Here is a 23514-nt window from a genome sequence, read left to right as displayed (position 1 = left end):
AGTACAATATTTCCCTCTGAAATGTAGAAGAGTGGAAGTATAAAGTAGGGTAAATTCAGCTGTATTGGGACAGTTTTTTGTAATTTTATCTTGTGGTTTCATTCTTGTCATCAATTTAAAAAAATAACATTATACATTTCTGAATTCCTCAAGATGTCCACTCCCTTTATGTGAAGAAATTATGATGATATGAATTATGATATTTTTTTACAAAGCATGACTCACCATTTTGTTATTGTTGTAGTTGACACAAAACTATTTTTCAGTGACATGTTTTGGCGATTTGGGACACAGTTTCATTAGTTTGCTTTTATTTCCTTATGTTGTCTCAATAAACCTGAATCCACCTTATCTCAAAATTATACTTAAGCACAGCTACTTTCCATCCCTGCACGGTATACGAGGGAAGATGTTTTTCCAGCCTCTGATAGCGCTTTTTCCGACGGTCCTGCAAGGCAGCATTAAGCCGCGCCGCAGACAGTGAAGGGTTAAACTCTGTAATAGGATGAATGGATATTGTGGTGAGCAGCATCTGATTACACAGAGACGCCAGTAGGCATCGGAGGGGGGAAGACACTTTACAATCCACCAGCCAGAAACTGCCTCTCATTCCCTGCTGGAGAAAAAGACGCACTTTACTTTTTTTTTATCATTATTATTATTATCTTTCTGTTTCTCTCGAGGAATAAAAGTTTTTCAGTCGAGGAGAGGAAGAGAAACCACTGAACCGATGATTATCTTGTGGCTGTGGAGAGGCTTGAGGTCGGATCTTCTCGTCGTGTAAATGGCTGAGGGGGGGCCGGCGGAGGAAACTTGCAGGATGTCGCAGTTCGTGAAGGCATAAAGGAGAATTTACCGCTCTATTTTATTTTATTTTTTTATTTTTAATACACCTCTGAGCGTTAATCTGTCCGCCTGAGAGGAGAGAGAGAGAGAGGCTGCAGCTCCAGGTGGATTTAGCTTCTGGTGTGTTCCTCCAGGTAAGAGACCTCACCTGTCTGCATGATGATGATGATGATGATGCGGGTTTATAATACAGCTTTATAGATCTTATCAAACACTTTACCGTGTTTTTGGCATCGAGCTGTCAGATAAGGCTGCTGACAGATGGTTACTAACAGCAGCGTTTAGTGGAGATTCTTGTCAGTATCGATCTTTATCGACTCATTTAAACACCTTTTTTTAAAAAAATTGAAATTGAAGTTTGTTTTTGTAGGTAATGATCTTGTTTGGTTGTTTATGTCAATATATGTTTACACACTGATGCTCATCAGAAGTTCAGGAATTCTCCCAAAATGCATCTGAGGTCTGTAGTTTGAATATTATGGTTGTATAATGATGCGTTAAAATACAGTGAAGCTACACAAACATACTGCAGAGGAATAATCACACTGCAAATATCATGAGTCAACAAATAGTTTTATTTGTTTTTTTGTTTATTTTACACCGTCTGCCTTTTCCAGGTAAGTAAAAACTCACATTCTTAAAGCTGCATTAGTGTTTTTTCTGCAAACTGGCAGAGTTAGCTTGAAGGACAGTTTCTCAACTCTGTCTGTCTCAATTGTTCACGTCTTGCTGTAATCATTCCTCCTGTTCATACTGACCATTAGAAGATCCCCTTCATAATGCACTTACAATGTCAGTGATGGGAAAAAATGTGCAAAAATGTATTTAAAAGTTTATCTGAAGCTAATATGAAGCTTCAAATCAACGTTACAGTCCCTCTTTTTGTTTCTATTCTTCCACCGCAGCTCAACAAGGAAACACAAAGATGCTAAAAAAGACTGTAAACGTGTCAGATATCCTCTTGATCAGACTAACTCAGACTGCTGAAGCCTCATATAAGCTTCACATCTACTTTTAAATGCATTTTTGGCCTCCATCACTTCCATTGAAAACACATTTGAAGGGGATCTTTTAATAGCCGGTATGAACAGGAGGAATGATTACAACCTCTTCAGCTGTTCATATGGGCACCAGACTGTTGTTTTTATGACAGACTTGAAACATTGTGAACCCTCCTTTTTTAACTGATGGTTTTTCTCCAGACTGGCAACAAACAAAGCGCTGACATACCGTTAGTTTATCAATTTGTTATGGCCAACATGTCAGCCAGCTGCAAAATCATCATCAATCATCATCCCTTCAGCCTTTTTCACAGCAGTTGGGCTGCAACCAATGATTAATGTTGACTAGTTTCTACATGAATTGATTAGTTGTTTGGTCTATAAAATGTCAGAAAATTGTGAAAAATGTTCTGATGTCTTGTTCTGCTCAGACCAAAGACCAGTTTACTGTCATAGATGACTAAAGAAACCAGAAAATATTGATATTTAAGAAGCTGGAAATAACATTTTCTTCCCAAAAAATGACTCAAAACGATTATTGCATCATAAAAATAGTTGATGATTCATTTTCTATCAATCGGCTGATCATTGCTGCTCTACACAGCAGACGCTTTGACTTGTCATGCTATGAAAAGTGCAGGTGTTACTAATAATACCAGTAACGATGGCTCTGTCCCAGTCAGGTGTCCCAGCATCCTTTGCTTTTCCTGCTGGACATGTGTAGAAAAACACCTGTCAGGTTTGGGTCCTGCTGATGAACACAAGTCCAGTGCTGACTCTGTTTGATCTCTGCCAACATCTTATAAAAATATCTGCTTTTATAGCTGCTAGTTGTTTTCTTCACCAGCTGGTCACTAAATGTTTTTCCCGGGCAGGTTGCCGACAGCGATCGTTATTTGTTTGCTCAACAAGTTGACTGTATAATCATTCCAAAATAGAAAACGTAAGAAAAAGTCAGAGTAAAATTATAACAGATTAAAACAAAATAGAGAAATCATTTAGTAAAACCAGATGTGCTGGCAGATCTGAGAAGCTGAGAGACTTTTTTATTACGTGGCTCTTCTTGAGAAATAACTACAAACCACAATCAGTCATCTGTGCAAGTTCTTGAAACTGCAGGTCAGAGCTGATGACTGTTCTTATTGCAAGAATCTGTAGTTGTGATGATGATGATGATGATGACGATGCTAAATATGCTGAAATAATAAAGACAGAAAGCAAAGTGCTGTTTAGGAAACTGTGTGTGTGGAAACAGTGACTTTGTTTACATGCACAGAATATTCCCTTATTGTGAAAAAGACAATATTCCTACTAAACTGTTTACATGGCTAATGAAAATGAATATTCCACTAATATTCCTGTTTACATGCAGCAGTGCGTGCTCCTTTCATCACGTCAAAATATAGAAAAATGGATCAGCTGGAGCCGTTTTGCTTCTTTGCTTCAAAATTTCAAAGTTTTCCATCGGAGGCGGACATGTTGGATCGTGCGAACACGGACTCCTTCTTTCATTTATTCCTTCGTGAAAAGGTTGGCGTTGCGACATTTGCACATATCCAGAAACCTGTTGATATCCAAGTCTTTTTAAAAATGTTTAAAAGTAGACGTGTTTCTCCTTCCAACCAGAAATGAGGGTTTTTCTTTTGAGCATCTTTATCCCAGCAAACTGTCGGTTTAATCAGCTACATTCAGCTGATTCAGAATATCCAAACACAATATGCTGTTTACATGACCTGCATCAAATGTGGAGTATTGTCATAGTGGAATATGAGTGTGCATGTAAACCTACAATTTTTGGTGAGAGTGAGACAGAACCATACGGGTCATTGTGCCGGAAAAACCAAAACTATGAGCTAAAAGAGGAAAATCGGAAAGCTGAGGAAAGGATTGAAGTCATCAGAGAGTAAATAACCACACGATGAGGATGTAATTTGCCATTTTGCCTCGTAAAAGATGTGAGAAATGTCACTTGTGGTCCTTAAAAAAAATCCCTCTTATGTCCTCTCATTTAACATTATTCATCATGTTTTTTTGGGGTTTTGCATAATTATGATAACATAATTCAGCAACGTTTAATCGAGAACACATTTGTAGTTGTTGAAACAGTCACGTTTCCCATGATTTTACTTTTACAAAGCAGACAGTTTGGAGCCTTCAAACCTTAAAAAGGCTTCGTCAGTAGCAGACTGTAGACTGGTGGAGAAAAAAAAGGGACTAAATCCTCCTCTCAGTTATCTGCAAACACTAAAAGATTTCATCAGTCTGGACTCCTGTGAGGTGAATCCAATCAGCCAGAGGTCTGCTGTCTAATATGAATCCATGTGGGGGAGATTGGGGAGCCCCTGACGAGCAGCGGTATTAAAGCTGCTGGATCCGTAGGGGGGGTGGGGGGGGGGAGCGGCGGCGCAGGGAGGCAGAAACCTCCCTCAGCTTCAGGCTCTAAATCCTGCCGAGCAAGTGGAATTTCATGGAAACATGAAATATGTCGGCGCGGAACGTTAACTCCCACCCAGTCCGTCAGCTCTGCTCTGATCGGCCCGCTTAAGAAAAACTTTAGAAAGTGACACCAGAAGTCTGAATTTAAGGAGTGCAGGTGGGGCTGAGCAATATATATCAATATTATATTGATATCATGATATGACATAAAGTCTTTTCCTTGTTTTAAAGGCTGCTGAACTCACCAGACTGCTCCAGCTGTTCTATTATTTGCCTTCACACACTTATATCCTCATTATATCCACATTATTGATGAAATATTATGTCAAAGCACCAATATTCATCCCTACAGTATTATCACAATATCAATATCAGCGTCCAGTCCTACCTGCAGGTCAACCTGGAAAAAAAGTAACCTTATGCAGACCAGCTGGCGACCGCCACCTGTTTGTTGTTATTTTCTACTTTTATGAAGAGCCAACGCTAGTATTTATTATTTCCTGTTAGTTAGGTAAGATTGCTTAATTACTTTTGGACATTTTATACTGACTTTGATCTAAAAGAGTTGCTAAAGTGTGTAAAAAAAACAAAACAAAAAGCGAAACCAGACATAATCAGAGGAAAAAAGGGTCGTACCGCCTCTGTCGTAAGCTGTAAACAATGTAAAAACTCAAAAATGGATCCTTTATGTTCAGAGATATAAATACTAGAATATTGTCTTTTAGTTTATTGTTCATATTTAAAGCTTCAATCGACAGAAATTTAATCAGCAAATATTTTGTTGATCCAGTGACTGTTTCACTCATTTTTTTAAAGCAAAAATATTAACATTTTGTTGGTTTTAGCTTCTCGAATGTGATGATTTAAAGCTTTTCTGTGTCAGACATGATAGAAAATGTAATATTTTTTAGATTTTAGACTGTTGATCAGGCAAGAGAAGACATTTGAAGAAGCTTTTTATCAACATTTTATAGACAATTGATTCAATTAATGAAAACACTCGTTAGTTACAGCCTTGTTCATATCTTTAAGAACTTAAGCTGAAGTTATATTTTGTCAGAGACAGTAAGTTCTGGGAGTTCTGAGCAAAGCGAGGTGTCATACAGTCACACTGGAGGTGGATGTGAACGGCAGGTTCTGGGTTAATCTTTGGCTCTGCTGCATGCCACGTGCAACAGGATCCTGCTTGCAGGCTGCAGAGCTCGGTGCAGAGCTGGCGTGGAGGCAGTCCTGGCCCAACATGGCCTCAGTGATGTGGTTATGGTTAGAAACGAGCTGAGAGAACAGCTGTGCGTGTGTGGGAACAAGGCTGAGCTGTCCCTTTCTTGACTCAGTCTCTGGCCTCGCTGTACTCCGCCTCCCCTGTGATCCGCTTTCGTTTTGTTTTCTGTTCCTCGCCTCTGCCGGAGAGCCGTCACATGGTTAGTCGTCGGTTTGACGCGGAGCCTCGGCGGAGGCGGACCTGCTGTCAGAGAAATGAGATCAGCGCCAGTAGGAGTGTGAAAAGTTGACATTGGATCATTTGCATTTGAGTCACACAATATCAAATAACTGCAACAGGTTTTCATGAATGTTGTCGGTAATTTGATACTGCAGGTGCAAGTACAGGTGCTTTCATATTTGGATATTGACAAGAATCCTTTTGAAAACTATCACTAATAATCATGTGGATATGATGGTGTTCTGTTGGATTCGGGTCAGAAATACACTGAACTCACTGTCATGTTCATTAAACTAGTTTGAGACGTGGTGCATGCTGGAAGTATCCATTAGAAGATGGGTAAATTGTGGCCATAAAGGGATGCAACAATACTCAGAGAGGCTGTGACATTCAGACAATGATTACTTGGTATTAAGGGGCCAGAAGTGTGCCAAGAAAACATTCCCCCACACCGTTACACCAGCAGCAGCAGCAGCAGTCTGGTGTTGACACAAGGCAGGTTGGGTCCATGGATTCATGCTGTTGATGCCAAATTCTGACCCTACTATCTGCGTGCCTCAGCAGAAATCGAGATTCGTCAGACCAGGCTTTGTTTTTCCAGTCTTCAACTGTCCAGTTTTTGGTGAGTCTGCTCTCACTGCAGCCTCAGGTTTCTGTTCTTGGCTGACAGCAGTGGAACCCGCCGTGGTCTTCTGCTCTTGTAGCCCACCCGACGTGAGCTTCCAAGTTCTGAGATGCTTTTCTGCTCAGCACAGTTGTAAAGAGAGGTTATCTTTCATCTTTGTCCCAGACGACTAAAGAAACCATAAAATATTCACATTTGAGAAGCTGAAACCAGAGAATTTGGATTTATTTTTCTTAAAAAATGACTCAGAATGACTATTCAATTATCAAAATAGTTGCTGATTAATTTAATAGCTGGCTACTAATGGGGTAGCTGACTAATAGCTGCAGCTCTGAAGCTCCTGACCTGTATCTGCATGACTGTATAGAGACAGAACATAACATGTCAGACTGAACACCACACCCACCGGAGGGGAAAACAGTCAGTGCCATAATATGCAACCAATGGCTGAAATGCTAACAAAGTGCCTGTAGCTAACAGGCAAAGGATTATTTTAGCCCCATATGTCTACCAAAGAGGAAAAGGTAGCTTATAGCATATGCTGAAACCTGTTTATATTAAGATGCACTACATGAATGTCAGAGCTGACATCACGTCTGCAGTAGAGATGGTACAGCTGTGTAGCAAACAGGCTGGTATGACACTTTCCACAGCTGATAACTGCAGCTTGTTAACAAAGGCGGGAAATTAGACGCGCAGACATGCAGTCATTTCCCATTCAGGCTGCAGGTTAACTATTCTGTGATTTTAAACGTCTATTACAAACACTTAATACCTTTCAATTAAACAGCTGTTCAATTTTATGGAGGTTTTGGAGCTGCAGGCTGTCGGGTTTGTGTCTCACCAACCACACGGCAAACACAGTCCTGCATCCACTTTTGTTTCCTTAAAGGATCAGTTTTTCTGTTCGGCAGCTTATAAAAAGTTAGTTCTGGGTTCTGTCGGTAGTGGATCCCACCGCACGGCAGCTTTTAGGCAGTTTTGAATTGTTTTCCCCTCTGGGGTGGGCGGGACTTAGTTGCGCTCTGTCTCTATGCATTACACTGCTGGCACATGATTGGCTGATTGGATAATTGCATTAATAAGCAGGTGTACAGGTGTTCCTGATGCTCAGTGAGTGTAAAATGTGTAAGGGATGAAATTTAAGCTTAATCACAGTATTGCAACACCCAGTATCCCAGATAACATGTCATAATATCGTCTGTTTCTCATTTATTGGATTCAAGACCAATTAATTCAGGTTCAGTAACTTTTGGCCTTAATTCTTAAATAAACAATATAAGAATTAGACAATCTTTATTATTGTAGAAGGTGAAAAAATAAGGATTTTGCAGAATTACAGTATTAAATGTGATCCTGTTTTCATTTTAATTTGAGTCAAAGCTTTTTATATGAAGTTTTTTGAAGCCAGAACGTTTCTCTGCATTTGTTTTTATCAGGTCGACAGCAGGTAATGATGTAATAAATCAGTCAGTCATAGTCGATACATCGTTGCAGTGAATGACAGATAAAGTGAGTGAATGTTTTGCTTTTGGTTTTCTTGAAACAGGTCTGTCTTCATACCTCGCTTCCTCTGCGCTCTCACTGCTCTCTCATATCTAACCTCATGGCATGAAGCAGCTTATGTGCTTATGTGTATGTGTCGCATTATTTGCTGTTGTGTTCATTACTCACCGCTGTTTTGGAGAGAAGAGGCTTTGTGGGAGATTCTCGGCTCTGGATCGTGAAACAGTCGACATTAAAAAGCGGAGCTGATGTGAAATAAAACAGCAGTTTATAACGTTTCTATCTAAATGTCATTATGGTCTGAATACAGATGAGTGGAAGCAGATTATCAGAAACTATTTCAGTAGTTCTAAGTATAAATTTATAGTTCTCTAATGAGTCTGGATCACTATTGAAACCAAAGCAAAAGCTCTGCAGTACAAAGTTTATTTTCCCAATAAGACCGCAAGATGTTTTATGTTTTATTATTCAACATATTTTGCGTCATCATGACTGTGTTGGAAATTTAAAGATCCCCTCCAGACATGTTTTTAGGACATATAAAAATCATCTGCTTGGAATAATAAATTGTGTTTGACATGTTTTTCCACCGAAAGTGTTCAGTTACCTTGTAAAAAAAAAAAAATCCTTAAAATTACATCTCCTTCCTTCCTTCCTTCTCCTCCTTCCTCACTGAAAAGTTCATCAGTTCATGCAAATATTTTTCAATTCAAAAGTTTAATTAATGCAAATGAGATGTCGCATCGGAGGCTTCAAGTTTACACATCGTGCTCGTGACGACGATTGGCTCCAAATGTCACAAATCCTGCTTGTAAGCCTCAGATTTTCAATGAGCAGGTATATCATGGTGCACAGAGAAGCTGAAACATCCAAATGAAGGAACAACTAACTATACATTTAAATGTTTTTATCAAATATCTAGCAATTTAATTACACATCGCATAATTTCTCAACATCATGCAGCCCCACTGGAAGCCAGATTTTGTGTCAGTTTGGGTTCATAAAAGATGAAACCTTATTATTTACTACAAGCAAATTAACCCTTTCATGCATGAATTATGATAACCTCATTCAGGATTTTTTTTCCTTTTTTTTATTCCCCTTTAGGCATGAAAAAAATATTTGAACTTCATTTTTTTTTTAAACATGTGGTATCTGATGTGCAACTATACCATCAAAACCCCCATGCATATTTAAGAAAACGGCTTTTGAATAGCTGTCCGCTGTAGTGACCACTATGCATGAAAGGGTTAAAAGGAGACTACCGCTGTTTTTTGCATGTTTTAGTCCCATTTACTACACATAATACAGACATCAATTACAGTGGTGCAGATGTCTCTGTCTTCCAGGCAGATATCGGCATCCTTTCATTTAACAACAGTGTTAAAATGAACTTGCACAGACTGGAAACATGTTTGAGATGGATGATCCATCAGAGTTTGCTTTTATTTTTGTTTATAATTGTGTGTATGTAGTTGTAAGAGGGGGCTGTAAAATGTAAAATAAATGATAATAACCCCAAACGTCATATAAAGTTTGTATATAATGTACTGTAAGTATATAGACCTTTCTGCTATATCCTATAAAACTGAGCTACATTCAACTGTCACACCCATCCCCCGCCGTTCTTCCCTCCTTCTCCCTGTCAGATTGAGAGCAGGATTTCAGAGCAGTCTTCTAGTGGAAATATCTTCATAAATCCCATGTCTATGGCCAAATCTTACATTAAAAATCACATTTTAGTAGGAATTTTCGTGGCCAATCCATTGATTCAGGTTTGAAAGTGGTCTGACTCATAGTTTAGATGTCAGATGCCTCAGTTTGGCACAAAGTCCATGCCCAGAGATTGCCTCCCCATTGGTTTAGACTTAGACTGCCACTGTTTTAGTCCCATTTACTACACATAATACCGACGTCAATTACAGTGGCGCAGATTTTTCTGTCTTCCAGGCAGATATTGGCATCCCCTCATTTAACAACAGTGTTAAAATGAACTTGCACAGACTGGAAACATGTTTGAGATGGGTGATCCATCAGAGTTTGCTTTTATTTTCATTTATAATTGTGTGTATGTAGTTGTAAGAGGGGACTGATTTGAAAACTGTGCCCCCTAATCTGTAAGAAAATGTAAGAATAAAAGCAGAAATCTTGAGAAAAACACTGAAAAATCTGATGTGAATCTGTGGAGATGAGATTTGCAGTAAATTAAATGACGTAAAATCACTAATGTGGTCTTTTTAAACATGACACCTCCCTCCCAACTCATTGCCTCGGCAGGTAATTTTAGAGGTGTGAGCTAACTGCTCTGACCTCCTCTTATAGGGGCCGCTGGTCTCCTGCTGTTTTATTAGACTTCCACTACAGGCTCCTTGTGTGGCATTTCACCGAGACTCCCAGAATGTGTCACCTTCCAGCCAGCGCCGAGCCTTATAACAGGCAGCTCGTCCAGCTTCCTGAACCAGCGCCTGTCTGCAGGGAGATCTAACCGCATGCTGCTGGCTGCACCGCTGTTTTAACAATCCTCTCTGTGTTTTCCCCTTTGCTGTCGCATCTGCTCCTGAGGGATCCTTCTTCCTCTCCGTCTGTCCCTCTCTCTCTCTCTCTCTCTCTCTCTCTCTCTCAGGCCCGGAGACAAAGGCTGTCTTCTGTTTGGACGTCTGTCCGTCTCTGTTTTTCGTCTCTGTGAAGGTAAGTTCTGCTGTCACTCTTGGGCTCTTCCCTTCTGGCTGACTTGTGTTGGTTCTGTGCAACATGTGGTTTGTGTGTTATTTCTCTGTATGTTCACTGTATGTAATCATGCTTATTGTGATGCATCAGCTCTAATACTGCGTAGTAAAAACAGCAGCAGCAGCTTCAATCCTCCGTCTGTCCACTCAGGATGCGTTCAGGCACAGCACTTAGTGTCGGTCAGCCGCATTTGTTCAGGGTGCAACACGCTATCGCCATACTTACATGTAAAACAGAAAAAAATACACTTGCAGTGGGAAAATGTGCTTTAAGTGCGAGTGAAATGTGGACGTTACACAGCCTGCGTGATGTCAGGCGACTGGAAAGCACAGCTGAAACACCTCATGGGTAGACCAGCCTTATGATTCACCGAATAGCTTTCTGCGTTTTGAATCCAACATTTTGGTTTAACAGTGACACACAGCTACTACTTGTAAGCTTTTAAGTAAAAAAAAACATCCTTTTGAGATGTGATTGAAGCTGACCAGCTTCATGACGCACTAATCATTGAACTACAGCAAGTTTGTGACTCAAAACCAAAACATTGTGAACAAGTATTTAAACCAGATGTTGAACGTATAAATTAAGAGATCAGGAATTCTACACATTTATGACCTTCCTGTATGTCAAACATGTAGGATAGGAAAAACCTGATGTTTCCGTTATGAAACAGCTGCAGCGGTTTTCCAGTTTGAAAATCAGAAGTCAAAGCAAAGACGGCGCAGCATGTCGCGTTTGTCTAATCAGAAGGATTGATGTTGATGTCTGCAGAGAGCTATCCTTCATCTATTGTGCTCCTTTTTTTAAACTGACATCTGTCTCAAGCAGATGTCTCTTAAGCCCTGTCAGTTCACAGCGAGCAGAGTGAAACTGTTGTCTGCTAGTAGTAGTGAATACGTTTATCTTCACAATCAGCAGGAAATGTTTCTGTTTCACATATTTTCGATTTACTTCTGTTTTAATTATACGTGGAACAGGTTTTGGTGAAATGTGCGGTTCCTGGTTGGGAATCTGAGTCTTGTCTGTTTTCATTGTGACTCACCAGATAGCTTATCTGCTGTGGATGTCATTTAACGGAAACGTTGAGTATCAGGGTTGCAACTATAGAGTCAGTACGATACATGATATAGGATTCACAGTTTTGATACACCCACAAAAAAAACCCCCAAAAACATTGGAGTGAAAGCTACAAAATCAGTTCATGGTGCAAAAAATGAGAGATGTAGTATAAAATGCAAATATAGACCTCCTAAATTAAAAAAAAGTAACACACCTAGAAAATCCTAAAGATAAGCAAATGCCTTAACTTGGTTGGAGTAACGTTTTCTAAACACTTAAGTCTAATCTAATCTGATCTTTAGAGGTGCTGGTAGGTAGATTTTTTTTTTTACCTTTTGGATAGAGCCAGGCTCAGTGTTTGCAGTCTTTGGGCTACGCTAAGCTAACTAGCCGTTGGATATAGCTTCATGTTGTTTAAAGGATAAGGCTGGTGATTAAATATATATAAATTGATCCTACTTACAAGTATTGTGTGTGTATCCAAAGCCTGATATATCTTATTCCTCTGTGCTGTAGATCTCCATTGTTGTCCAAAAACTATTAAAAACACATCAGTGAGCCACACCGCTGCACTGGGTGACATGTTGCTTTTGTCACAAACACGTTAGTTTGTTAAGAAATGGCTTTAAACACTAATAACTCACGATCGATCACATTTTCAGTCTCTGGAGAGTAGTTCTGTGTAAGGCAGACGCTACTGAGCATGTGCAGGAATGCTTTGCTAGCTTGTTGTGCTACATATCAACCTCTTGACTTTGTACTGAAGTTTTTTGAGAAATGTATAATGTAGTCGAAAGTCAAGAGGTTGTGCTATGTAGCACCCACATCCTTTAACATGCAGATATGAGAGTGGTAACTGTTGGGGGAAAAAAAGCAAGTAAGCGTATTTCCCAAAATGTTGAACTATTCCTTTAAACATCAGAGTAATGCAGAAGGATATTTTTTTTTAAATTAAAGGCTTGTCGACATGTTCAGGCAGCAGTTGAGACCTGACAGTTTAATTATGCCTTCTGGCTTGTAATTAAATAAAATTTGTGCCTTTTGGGAGTCAAAACTGATTAGTTTTAGTTAACAGTGCGATCTGTTTCTGGTTTGACAGAATTTGCTGTATACGACAGCAGTCTGAGAACATTTTCGGATGATATTTTAGTCTTGAGCATGATGATGGTGTATGACTTTATGTTTCCTCCCCTTGGCATGTTCTCAGTCTTCTCATTCGAAGTGTGCGTGTGTGTGTTAACCTCACATTTGTGACGACACCAGGGCTGGAGAAAGCAGTAAGAATTGAGTCCTGTTGGCATTTTAGTGAAGCTTCAGCTACAGCTAAGCCAAACACCAGAGTGGGTTGTAACATGGAAACAAGGCTAATAAAACAGCTTGTGGGCACTTCTCGATGCTCATCCAAGGAGGGATTCTTTCCAAAACACCACATTTACATTTACAAACTGTTTTTTAAAGAGATTTTACTTCCTGACTTGCCTCAGTCGCCATTTCAAGTGACAGATGGATGTTTCTTGAAAACAAAGCATGATGATGGCTTTCAAAGTAACCCATAATATGGTTTATTTTTGTCAATAGCAATCATGTTGTAATGGCTTTGAGCATGGTTATCTTTTTTTTTTTTCTTTCTTTTTCCTCTAAACAGTGAGTTTCTGAGTTTCATTGTGGAAAGAGACACAGCAGCACTCTGGTACACAGCTGTTTCTCAGGCTCTGATATACAGCCAGCTGTTGGCAGAGTAACAGCAGCTTGAGCAAAAAAAAAGTATCTTAAAGTGCTTCTGTTTATAGATGCCTCTAGGCCCTGATGTGCACCTACATATACTCACAAGTACTGCTGCTGGAATGCAGACGTAGCCGAGGAGCTTACAGGCTAATGCTGTTGTAGGCCTCCACGTGCTTGATATGTAGACGCGTATAGGCCGAGCTCGGCTGCAGGGAAACTGTTGGTGTACATTAATCAGATTAATGACCGTGAGTTTTCCAGTGGAGCTTATGAGACCTGGACCTGCCTCTCTATCCGTCACTCCCTCCTCCTCATCCCTCCCTCAGCTGGTCTCTCCCCCCACCCTCCCCTCCCCTCCTCCTCCTCCTCTCTGTGGCCTGACCCACTTCTCTCTAAACCAACAACCAGGATCTCCTTCTGCCTCGCCCTGTTGTCTCTCTGTGTCTCTGTCCCCATCACGCACCTCTTCAACAAGCATAAAGTAGCTGCAGATCTCTCCAGTTTGTTTATAAAATGATGTGATTGACAGTATTTCATGTCTCTGATCCTGTTTGTGCTTGTGAACTGAGATGTCTGGTCATATTAAACAAGATGAGGTCAAAACCTAGCGGGACTGTGTATGGTCAACATGCAAAATTGTGGCCAGTTTGTTACAGGGATAGTCAGTGGTTGTGTCTATAATGCTAATTCCTGGATATTAAATGTGCATCTGCAATTTTTTTGTAGTGGTCCCAGTAATATTTGTTGTGAAAGTGTACTGAAGTAGCATCACATGACATGGTTAAGTAATGTGTGGTCAGAAAAAAAGGGGGATAAATGTATTTGCAGAACAATACTCTCCACTCATATCTTGGGATGTTTGAAAGAAAACTTATTTTAATTTTAATTATAACTATTCTAATTATCTGTTAACTCCCCCCCTGCTCTTTCATCTGTGTCTATCTGCGGATATCTGCTAACATATGGTCTCATCCGTGTGTTTACGTAGGATTAGCATGCTAGGCTAACAATCCGCCAGCTTAAACACACCTGTCACCTGCCCACCAGCATAATGCTGTTAAACCGTTACACCTTGTTTTTGTACAGTCTATGGGCTTCGCACAGCACGGCACGGCTATGCTAACGATGCTAGCCATGCTAACTAGCTACTAGCCGCTGTGCAGGCTGGTAAAATGGATCCGTTGCATCTCCTTGTATTGTATCGTTGTGTGTAGACGCTTCCGTCGGTAAATTTGTGTTTTTAAAACTCTTGAGTTTCTCCAACAGCCTGTGGAGAAACTCAAAACACTAGGCCAGCTGATTAATGGTGTAACTTCATCAGTCAGTCAGTCAGTGACAGACAGACATTTAGAGTTATAGGGTTGGTCCATGTCTGGTCCAGTCAAAAAAAGAAGTAAACTAAGACATAAATAGTGGTGTAAATCATAGTGTACATTGAATGGGAAATGACTGAATCATTTGTGGTTTTTCCATGTGTTTATTGTCACTTAACTGGCAGCCAACTGGGTGCAGAAATACTGGTATTTGTTATGGTAGTTTGGACTACAGAGCTACAGCTGTACCACTGATTTGTAGCTGCAAAAAAAATGTCTGTTTTGACTTCACAAAGACAAACATTGGAAAAGTTTTGTGCCAACAGAAATCTGAGGCATTAAACACAGATACAACCACAGCATTTAAAGGACAACTCCACTGAAAATCTATCTTTGTAGTATCATTGTCTGTAAGCTTGAAACGTGGCTCTGAAAAGTTTGTAGCTTGCTCCTTCACAGAGGATGGCAGCTGTAGTCCCGCTTGGATTCACTGCAGTTACAACGGATTCACATGAAGAAGCAGAGTCATGGCTGAATTCTGATAATCAGAATTAGCATTTTGTTTCCTCTTCTTTATTCAGTGTGACGTCATGTTCACATTAGCTGTTTTCTGTTTGGTTTCGATGGCATTTTCAGTCAACACGGAGCTGCATTAAAGGCTGATAGTTTCCTGTAGAAAGTAAGATATATACAGTAGTTAAGAGTTGTTGTTTATGTGAGTCAACTTACAACTTCTCGTCTACACTTGTTGTTTGTCCCAACCGTCCAAACATCTGTCAGTGTTTATCTTAATGTGGAGCCACTGTTCTGTGTATGTAAATTATTTGCTATGCATTTCAATGAGTTTTGCCTCTGCCTGTACTGTAAAAGGAAATGTTGATCTCAATAAGGATAAAATAAAGGATAAAGTAAGTGAAATGAGCACAACCAGCGGACCTTTTTGACACTCAAAAGATTGATTTTTGGTGGAGTATTCCTTTATTATACAGATCTATGAGATAAAAATGACTGGTGTTAAAGTCCTGGTGGTGAGAGAGCCACACCTCAGTACACAAGCACAAAGAAAAATGGAGGTTTTTGTTATGAATGTCATTTGATATTTGATTTATTTATTCGGCTGGCGCTTGTGTGTGTGTTTTGTGTGCGGCTGCATCTGTATTTCACGCACACATGCGCTTCTACATCATCGATTTGAGCTCGACAAACCAGCTCCACATGCCCTTTTAAGCCCGTGTAGTGTTGCTGTGTTACAGAAACCACATCAGACGGCGCTTGTGTGTGTTGTTTTGCTATCAAACCTCCTCCTCCTCCTCCTCCTCCTCCTCCTCCTTCTTACTGTCCTGCTGTGTTTCTTTTTAGCTTGTAAACTCTCTGTTTTCCAGCGAGGGAGCGTATAGATGTGTCTGTTTCACATTTGTATTCCACAGAGAGGAAAACACCACTCATCTCATCCCAAACCCAGTCTGTCTTCTCCTGCTTTTCCCTCATCTCGTCGCTCATCCGCCACATGCCTCTCGCTCTCTCCTCTCGTCTTTCAGTTTATCACTCCTTGTTCCTCCCGTTCCCTCTGCCCTCTTTCAACGGCGCTCCTGTCTTTTGTCGGTGAGGCCTGACAGACCACAGGCCTGTTTTGGATCAAGGACCAACCTGTAGCTTTTGGATTCTTTCAAATACTTAGCGGACTAGATGGAAATGAGATCAGGGGCCAGTTTGACTCTAATGTTTGTGAGATAAAAGTAGTTTTTGATGAAGGAAGGTTTTGATAATTTGTGAAAGTTTTGGTGATTCTTGAGTATGTTCTTAAGATCACAGATGCCCATCACAGCTGAGCTGTAAAACGGGTTGTAACATGAAAACATGGCTAATAAAAACAGCTTGTGGGCATTTCCTGCAGTCAAATCCATGAAGGGAGTCAGTCCAAGTCCATATTATCCTCTGTCACCATTTCAAATGACAGGTAGTTCTCATTTTTCCCTTATAAATCCCAGATCTCGAGATAATCCGGGTGGTTGAAAACACAGATTAACTGAACATCTGCATATTCACACTGCTAAACAAACATTTCTCCGTGGCTGTTCTACATCAAGCAAGCTGGTCAGTTTTGTTTGAAATGCATCAAAATATTCTGCTTTTGTTGTTTATTAAATATTTGACATTCCATGCATTGTTGTTAAGCTAGATGTGTATGAGTGGCTCATTAATAACATAGTAGATTCTAAAGAGGGAAAGTTGAATATCAGATTGGTATTTATATCAGAAATTAAACAAACTCCTTCAACATTTTGATAAAACTTTGGCCTCTGTCTTCTTTGTGTCATGGAAGCAGGACTCTGTGGGAACACAAGATATTGGCTTGAATCTGAAACCTCTATTGCAAAACTTAAGCAGTCCACATATTTATTTTTTTTTTTTTAAAGACTTCGTTATCTCCCATCAAGGCTCGTGTGTGAGTTTATAGAAGTGATGACCCTGATAAACTGTGATCAACAGACCCGTCATCCTCCAGATCATCTCTCACATCTTTAGATTGTCACATGTCCTTAAACATACTCCTGTATGTCACCCCAAACCTCTGCCCCCCCTCCTAACCATATTATCTACAGCTCCAGCAGGTCCCTGACCTCCAGGACAGTCTGAGGTTCTGCATGATGTGTAAGAGACTGTGTGGAGTTAAAATGAGGGGACTGAACCCAAGTTTACGATCATTGACCAGGAGATTGTAAACATCCTCAGAAAATACACACACATGCACAAAAACACTCTCACACAGGGTAATGGGAGAGATGATGTCTCATCAGCCACTGTGGATTAATGAGTGTTTCCATCGACTTCTGTTGCGAGGATATTAGTAGTTGGGCTCATCAAGAGAAACCATTAAACCATTGCAGAAAAAAAGAGCACAATGAGTTGATGTGATTTAAAAGAGGGCTAGTGAAACCTCAAATGATGCAGAACCATCTGGAAAACATAATGGATATGTCATTTGTATTTCATCTACTGTAGTTCTCCCGTTAACCCCTAGCGTCAACAATAAATCCAGCTCAACTGTTCATGTCACAGTTTTTGAGACAACAAATGTAGCCAGCTATCATCTACATACATTACAATTTGCATGAAAACAAGCTCGATGTGCACATCGTAATAACATGATTTCAACAGTGTTTACATTTTAGACATCAGGCAGAAACGAGACCAGACCTAGCCTCACTTTACACTTTATCCATTTCTGATCCACATTTTTTAAAACCTGTCACAGATTTGAGTCATTTCCAGAATATTTAATCTTTTTAGCTTTTCCATCTGCCTGCCTGTCATCTTAACAGTGAGTTTATAGCCCAGAGAGATTTTGTTTAATGCTGATACAATTTTGCTGTACTTTTAGATGACTGCAGCCATTCAGTATTCAGCTCAGGGTTCTTTATCCAGCTAATTAGGTGTGTCTGTGTCAGACAGAGTCTAATCCCTCTACTTCTGGCTTTAGTTATCGTGTGACTGCTGAAGACACCCACACATATGTATACACCTGGGACTCTCTTGGTGTGATCTTGCTTAATTTCTAACAGACACTGAGTGATGTGTGTCAGTGTGGGTCTGATAACGGAGGCATCAGAGAACAAAGCACCAGAGAAGTCAGTGAACTGTTAATGTCTCTCAGTTTCATATTTACAACCTAGCAAATGTGAAGTAAACAAACGTAGTAATGTAAGTATTATACATAAAGACACTCTGACTTTCTGGCTTTCTGTGTTTACCTGAGTCGATGATTGAAATCTTGTTCCCTTTTTAAGGAGAAAAACAGTAAATCCTCTTTGAAGTCTCTTAGAAATCAATTAATAATCAATAGTAGTTAATTTAGATCCAAACACTCACTGATATCTGAAACGTAATTTACAAGCTTGTCAACATCAGGGCTCAGATTGTCAGATGAGGCAGAAATGTAGGGCTGTAAGTCATCTGCATAACAATGAACACGAATACTGTGGTCATAGAAGACTGGTGGCATACCTAGCTGTCTAATTTGCAATCTTCTTGAGACATTCTCACTGCACAATTTTGCAAGTAAGCTCAAGGTGTTAAAAATTTTAGATTTTAAAGATGCAGTGTGTAGAATTTAGTGGCATCTAGTGGAACGGACTTGGCAGAAATGAAATATTATATTCATAATAATGTTTTAATTAGTGTATAATCACCTGAAAATAAGAATCACTGTGTTTCCATTACCGTAGAATGAGCCCTTTATATCTGCATAGGGAGCAGGTCCTCTTGCATGTTGCACCGCCGTGTTTCTACAGTATCCCAGAACAGACAAACCAAACACTGGATCCAGAGAGGGCCTTTTGTGTTTTTTATGTGTTTCACAGCCAACATACTTTCTCCTATACGCTTGGAAGGGGAGGGTGAGGGGAAGAGTATTCAGTAAGTTGCAATCTGCAACCTCACTGCTAGATGCCACTAAATCCTACACACTGGTCCTTTAAATCTGAGAGCTTTCAAATGCATTTAGTAGCTTGGTTGGTCAACCAGTGGGGCTTAACTTCTATGGGAAGAACTGCCACTAAATTTTGTACAGACATTAATCGTTTCCAGATGATGTATTCTTCTGACTTTGTTGATCTGCCACCATGAGGTTGACATTTTTGGTTTTCAGTGAAATTTCTCGACAGTTATTGGATAGTTTTTCATGAAATCTAGTACAAACATTGACGTCCCCCTTAAGATAAACTGATCCTGTCACTTTTCTCCTAGCCTTGCTCTAGTTTGTGTTTAGCAGCAAATGTTAGCATGCTAATACGCTAAACTAAGACGGTGAAGACAGTAAACATTACATGCTAAACATCAGCATATTAGCATTATCATTGTGAGCACGTCGGTGTGCTGATGTTAGCGTTGCTGTAGACTTTTATTCTTGTTTCCTTTGGACTAAACTAAGATTTAAAATACTTGAGATCAGAATTGGCATCAACTCTTTTAAGGCTAAATTTACACACCAACATACACAGGATCATTTCTGTGCTTCAATGATCCGGCCCCAGGATTGGTAATACAGAGCTGTTTGTGTTTTGCACCTGGTAGACCATGACAGTGTTTTCTTGTGAAATTGTGGTTGAGTGGGCGTTTTCTGTGAAGACACATGTTACATAACGCACTTTGCGGTGAACTCTGTTGACTTTCATGGTCAGCGTCTGCACACCTTCTGCAGGTATACTGTAGAGGTAATACAAGTCTAAGCAGCCAAACCTACTTGCTCTCAAAGAGCCGCACCCAGATACTCTCTCTCTCTCTCTCTCTCTTTCCCACACAAACACACACACATTGCTGTCCTGTAGGAAGTAGGAGCAGTAATTAGCGATCCATGGCAAAGTCAGTTTTCTCATACTCCCTCATGTTCTAGCATGCTGGTGGCAGATTCCTACGCTGCTAGCATACTTTCCACTCACCTGTGACACCCACACACACACACACACACACACACACACACACACACACACACACACACACACACATACATACAAACACACTGTCGTCCTTCTGTTGCTTCCTCCTTGTGCTGTCCGGTCTGTACAGTGTGGAGAGGAAATTAGAGCTCAGCTGTCTCAAAGGGGGATTAGGTACAGCGTCTGAGAGGTGTGATGTCGTGCTTTTGTGTCGCTGAGCATCAGCGTTTAATCTTGAATGTCACTCATCCCCTCAGACACAACACACCCATACACAGACACACCCACAAATACATTTCTGACCTCATCTCTTGTATTCAACGTTAGCAAGTGGCACATGTTAGCGCTCGTCCCTTCTTCTGCATTCATCTGGTCTGATGTTACAGTATTTTAGTAAGAAGCCTCCCTCTTGTTTTCTGATCTGCTCCCATTTGCTGTGTTAACTTTCAGCCCAACATTTCCTCCATTTGTTTCATGTTGAAAGCCTCCCAGAATGTCAGCACCGTTATTGGAAGGTGTTTATTATTCACCTGCAAGCAGGGATGGGTTTTGAAAGCATTTTCTTCAAATTTGAATCCAGTATTGAACACACATATCCAATCTTATTAGGTCAACAATACCACAAGCTCAGCTGTGTGGTCATTAAAATGCAAGTAAAAAGATTAAAATAACTACAACTCAAAGATGTCTAACCAGCAACAGGGACTATTTTAACCAGAGACAACGTCTACGAACGAGAAGCTGCTCCCTACAGTATATGTTCTCTGTCGCTCTTTACTGATGAAAAACAGTGAGGAGAGTGTTGTGGAAATTTTCTTCAGAAAGAGGCACATAAAGACAGAAAGAAAGCATTAAACATTGTTACTTGTTGAAGCAGTTGTAGACACTGTACAATCCATCACACCATCAGTAACAATTATACAAATGTAACTCAAAGAAAAATACAATCATCTTGTATTTTTGGAGAGAAAGCATGTTGTTCAGACAGCCCTTTCTCTAAAGCTTGTGAACCCAAACTAGACAGCTTTATACCTCTCCAGAAGCAAAGCTAAAAACAGTCAAAAACAAACTGTTACACCTTCTTACAAACAAGTATGATCATACGATCTAACGGAGACCTCATGGTCAATCAATAACTTCAAACATGGCGGCAATCCTTCCACTTTAGCTTGTCTAGGTACCTCATGATCCACAGAGTCTCTAAAACAGAAGGCTTAAGACAAAGATATCTCGAGCTAACCCCAGAGGTCAGCAAGCAGCCTTCAGATAGAAACAGGTTCAAGAGTTCAACCAGCCTAGGAGAAAGATCTCTTCACCAACATGTATCCACAAAATGACAACGACATTACATCACATTCAGTTGATAACAAACATCGACTCCTTAGTTTAAACACATTTGTAACATATATACACAAAAGATTTATAAAATGATAACCTACTATTCAATTTTCTTTCACAAGACATAAAAGGTTCAATAAGAGATTTGTTAGCGTCAGAATTTGACAAATCCGGATATTTTCCAGACTGCAAACTGGATCCAGAATGGAACCGACTATGGGAACTGGAGCTGCAATGATTAGTCGGTTTGTTACTATTAAGTTAATGGCCAACTTTTTTGATAACCGATTGATATATTTTGACTAATTTTTTTAAGAAAACAAATATAAAAATCTCTGATTCCAGCCTCTCAAATGTGAATATTTCTGGGTTTGTTTCTTATGACAGTAAATCTTTGAGTTGAAGACGTCTCATTAGGCTGGAAACAGTGATTTTTCACCATTTTCTGACATTTTATGGACCAAACAACTAATCCATTAATTGAGAAAATAATTGACAAATGAATTGATAATAAAAATAAACATTAGCTGTAGCTCTAACTGGAACCTGGAGGAAGTTTTTAGTTTCATAAACAGCTCAGATGTTGCAAAGTAGAATTGATCAGAGTGAATCATTCAGTGAGTGAAAACACGGTTTCTAAATTTCTAAAATAGAAACTTAGAGTATAACATGATTATTTCTTTTGTAGTTTCTTCAACAGCCTTCAATCTGCAGATGCTCCAGAGACTCCAGAGGTTTCTACACTGATAGACCAGAATGCAATGCAGCCGCAGAGCTTTAACTGGCTTTTTTCAAAGGGGCTTTAACAGAGACGAGACTTCAGTGTCTGTGGTCGGTGTCGAGCAGCAGGGTTCTGGTTTATTGCAGATGGAGGGTAATCTGCACTCAGTCAAGCCTGGAGCAGTGGTTGTTTTCCTCCAAGGTTGTTGTGTCTGCTACAGGAAGTTGTCTGGCCTTGAAACACTGTTTTCGTCCAATAGGCGGGCAGGAGGGAGGAAGTGGATGTATAGAGAAGTAAGGTCATGGTGAACTGTGGACAGAGTTCATCAGCAGATTCTCTGCAGTGCTGCATAGCTGAAGAAGTCATGTTAGAGCTCAACTGAATTTAAAATGGAAGAAAAAACCAAAACCCAATAGGTAAGCATTTATTTAAATATGAATAAATTAGGGGGTGGAGTTTGACCTGTCCAGACCCCAGTGATGGGGTGGATGAGAATGATTTTGTCATTTCGATTGGACTTAAAGGTACAGTAGGGTTGGCATCCTCTAAAGACTGAATCCTCTGTCGGAGCATTCAGAGGACTCGTTTTGAGGTTTGATGAACATGAACAGACATCACAGTTAGAAAAGATTTGTATCTGCGACTTGTTATCAGAGATGATTCTGTGCAAATGTTTGTGCGTCTTCTTTCCGATGAATGAGATCCATTGTTTATGAAGAAGAGGACTCGCTGACACAGATTCCTGCCCCAGTAATGGAGCGGATGTGTGTGTGTGTGTCTGGGCATCAGTGTTTGTTTGCCGGACACAGACGGTCCAGTTGTGTGCGGGAGGAAAACTGGGCAGCAGCATGGAGCAAACAGGCCTGTGGGCAGCGAGCGGTGAAGACTCTGTAGCTCTCTGAGTCGGCTGACGTGGAGCCGCAGTTTGTCAGAGGATGAAACTGTAGAGCTGCGTCACAGAGGAGCAGTGAGACTGAAAGGTCACGGGTTTGATGGGTTTGATCACAACATTCAGATTCAGTTATTTAACTTATATTTTTATTACTACAAGCATTTATAAAGGGCTACTCCACTGTTATTACGTATTAAGATCAGTAAACTATCCACTGGAAGGACTACACAGCCCAGTAGGTGTATATATGTGGGATTTGAAGAAAAAAAGGGTTTTGGAGTGTGACCCATACTGGAGACTAAAGGTCACGATATCAAGGACATCAGGCCTCTTCTGATTTAATTTTGACTAGTCTTCTTTAAAATCTCTTTCTTCCAAGTCCCCCAATTTTATAGAAGTGCAATATAGTGCTGAAACAAGTAGTTATTCATTGCTTGTTTTTAAAAAAT

General features: G+C 40.1%; 1 protein-coding gene and 1 long non-coding RNA gene across 3 annotated transcripts in view; one reads left to right on the top strand and one right to left on the bottom strand.

Moving 5' to 3' along the window:
* The first annotated feature begins 517 nt into the window (after positions 1-517).
* Positions 518-23514, top strand: part of pacsin3 (protein kinase C and casein kinase substrate in neurons 3) — a 47113-nt gene continuing 24116 nt past the window's right edge. Inside the window, exons 1-2 of one of the 2 annotated variants that reach the window (XM_067614301.1) lie at positions 518-980; positions 10479-10543. The gene's annotated coding sequence lies outside the window, so the exon portion shown is untranslated. The remainder of the gene's footprint in view (positions 981-10478; positions 10544-23514) is intronic. The other variant, XM_067614376.1, reaches the window with a different exon arrangement.
* LOC137189149 (uncharacterized) lies at positions 5036-7611 on the bottom strand. The gene is made up of 3 exons (XR_010929592.1): positions 7125-7611; positions 6177-6518; positions 5036-5745 (listed from the first exon to the last, which is right to left on the bottom strand). It is a non-coding gene; the product is annotated as an uncharacterized lncRNA (long non-coding RNA).

The sequence above is a fragment of the Thunnus thynnus genome, chromosome 1 (genome assembly GCF_963924715.1).
Source record: "Thunnus thynnus chromosome 1, fThuThy2.1, whole genome shotgun sequence".
Taxonomy (NCBI): Eukaryota; Metazoa; Chordata; class Actinopteri; order Scombriformes; family Scombridae; genus Thunnus; species Thunnus thynnus.
This window is presented reverse-complemented; position numbering and strand designations above follow the sequence as displayed.